Genomic DNA, 3,381 nt, shown 5'->3' on the forward strand with positions numbered 1-3,381 from the left:
GCGTCGCGGGGCGGGCAGTCTCTGACTTTTAGCCAATCACAGCCCGGAGAACAAGTTGATTGGGTCCGGATGGGTCAGCGCCTCCGGCTACAGGACTCTGGGTTCAGAGACTACAACTCCCAAAGTGCCTTGCCAACAGCAGAGGCGCGCCAGAGAGGGAAGATGGGGCCTGTGGACTGGAACGATTGAATGCGTTGCTTGATGACTTGCTTTTGTTTCTGTTTTAAGTGTGAAAGTTCAGCAGCAAGTGTTACCTCAGGTCTGCACACTGGGAGGGAATTTTAATCTGATGGAAAAAGAATTATGAGTTATTCTCTGAACTTCTTTTAAGGATTTCGGTGAGAGAAGTATATGCGATCTAATTAGTAATTTTACTATTTAGAACCCAAATGTCCATAACTTATAGTGTATATTGTGTTAATTTTGCTCAGGCTATTTTAACTGTTTATTTAAAATTTTAGTCATCTTGGGAGTCGGGCGGTTGCGCAGCGGGTTAAGCGCACATGGCGCGAAGCACAAGGACCCGCATAAGGATCCCGGTTCGAGCCCCCGGCTCCCCACCTGCAGGGGAGTCGCTTCACAGGCGGTGAAGCAGGTCTACAGGTGTCTTTCTCTCCCCCTCTCTGTCTTCCCCTCCTCTCTCCATTTCTTTCTGTCCTATCTAACAACGACAACATCAATAACAATAATAACAACCACAACAATAAGAAGAAGAATAATGGCAACAAAAAGGAAAATTTAAAAAAATTTAGTCATCTCACAAGTATGGGATGATCCCACTTATAAACAGAATTGAGCAAGAAGAATGGAATGGGAAACACATATACAGAAAAAAATTTAGTTATCTATGTGTTCTTTGATGACTGGCATTTAGTGAATGCTCATTAAACATTTCCTGTTATTTAAAGACTTAAGTGGTAATGATTGGAATAAACATAATTTAGGAAAGGATTCAAATCAATATATTAATGAGGCAAGAATTTACAATTGCTAAGTAAATGAGACAATTGATGTAAATTGTCAAAAAATAGATATTGGAAATGTTACTCAGAAAGGGATGGGGAAAGAGAGAATTTACTGGATCACTTAAACTGACGTAAGGGAGACGTGCATCTGGCACTAATCACCTGGCCACCACAATGATGTTCCCATCAGTCACGACAGCTGCTTTTTGCATCTCAGCTTCATTTTGTCATATACATTTGCTCCAAAAGTCTAGATGCTTGCAGCTTTCAGGCTTACCAGAGAAATAGGGGACAACTTCCCTGAATTCCAATTTGATTTTTAAAGTCTAGGGAAGTAGTTATGATAAGTCTCACCTAAAATCTATGCTTATTTCTGTAGTAAAGGCACAGTGATTGAAAGCCTGAATTAAAATAACCTTTCACAAATGAAGAGGAATAAGGCTGGCAAGATAGCTCACTTGGATAGTGTGCCTGTTTCTCCGTACACTCCACTCAAATTCAAGCTTAGTTTCCTCCACATAGGAGAAATCTTAGGGGCTGTGCTGTTGTGTCTTTCCTTCTCTCTGCCTCTGCCTTTCTCTGTGTAAAAGAAGAAGAAGAAAACAAAAGTCAAGTAGTTCTACTTTTAGAAGTAGAGTTACTGGTGGTCCGGGAGGTGGCGCAGTGGATAAAGCAGTGGACTCTCAAGCATGAGGTCCTGAGTTCAGTCCCCGGCAGCACATGTATCAGAGTGATGTCTGGCTCTTTCTCTCTCTTCCTAGGTTTCTCATTAATAAATTAAAAAAAAAAAAAAAAAAAGAAGTAGAGTTACTGATCAAACTGAACCACAGATAGACTCTGAATAGAGAGAGTGTGTCAGTCACACAGTATTTTATCAAAATGCCATGTTCCCAAACTACAGAATGTGGACATGGAGATAACCTTAAGGCTGCAAAACCCAGGAACTGAGGCAGTGCACAAACCCTTCACATACTGTGTATTAGCACTGAATTTTGCATAAGAAACTCAAACAAAAGAAATTGTTGTAGGGGCCTAGGGAGACAGCATAATGGTTATGTAAAAGACTTTCATGCCTAAGGCTCCAAAACCCCAGCTTCAATTTCCAGCGCCACCATAAACCAGAGCTGAGCAGTGCTATTTTTTTCACTCTGTATATTTCCCTGTGTATCTCTCATTAAAAAATAAACAAAACATTTAAAAAATGGATAGGGGACATTTTATTGAAAAGGTGTCCCAAGCTATCTTTCTTTTAATTCCTCTGGTGAACTTCCCAGAAAATGTGTGAGTTAAATCATGTACATAGGAAAATACAATACAATACAGTTTAATACATACTGATTTATTTATGATTAGTCCATTAATAATAGTACAATGCCAATAGAAGTCTGATTTTTTATTGAAATAAACAAGCTGATTCTATATTTCTATGTTTTAAAAAATATTTTATTTATTTCTATTAATGAGAGATATAGGGAGAAAAAGCAGAACACTGCTTAGCTCGGGTTTAAGGTGCTGCTGGGGAATGAATTTGACACCTCAGAGCCTCAGGCATGAAAGTCTTTTTGCCTAACCATTAAGGACTCTACTTAGCCCACCTAGATTTCTATTTTTAGAACCCCCAATAAGCAAGACACATTTGATGAATTAAAAATGGGAGCATATTCTTCCAGATTACAAAGTGGCAGTAACACAATGTGGTAATGGCATTGGTACAGAACAACAGACGGGAACAGTGGCAGCCATCTTCTAAGGAACAGAACATGTTAAAAGTAATGAGAAGTCACTTTTGAGGTTAGATTATATAGAGACTGATTCTTGGACACACAATCATACTTTCTTTTTCTACAGTTTTACCCAGGGTAAGCAAGCTAGAGAGGTACTTGTGACAGAGAATTGGTCTCCTTAGTCAATAACCAGTGAGGACCTGAGGCCCTCCAATATTTTCCATGACCTTCAGATTGGCAAAAAAAAAAAAAATTAAAAATCAAGTGTTAATGCAGACATAGAGCAAGTGAAATTCATATCCACTTGCTTGTGGAAACCGTAATCATAAATGTTATGGGCAAAAATTGATACCTAGTGAAATTAAAGATAGCATATCCTAGGAGCTACTTCTTTTCTTTTTTATTATCTTTATTTATTTATTGGATAGAGAATGCCAGAAATCAATGGGGGCCGGGTGGTAGCATAGCGGCTTAAGCGTACATGGGCATAAGCACAAGGACTGGCATAAAAATCCAGTTTCGAGTCCCTGGCTCCCCACCTACAGGGGGGTCGCTTCATAAGTGGTGAAACAGGTCTGCAGGTGTCTAGCTTTCCCCTTCTCTGTCTTCCCTTCCTCTCTCAATTTCTCTCTGTCCTGTCCAACAACAATGACAGCAGTAACAACAACAATAATAACAACGATAAACAACAA

Source organism: Erinaceus europaeus, chromosome 4 (genome assembly GCF_950295315.1).
Source record: "Erinaceus europaeus chromosome 4, mEriEur2.1, whole genome shotgun sequence".
Classification (NCBI taxonomy): Eukaryota; Metazoa; Chordata; class Mammalia; order Eulipotyphla; family Erinaceidae; genus Erinaceus; species Erinaceus europaeus.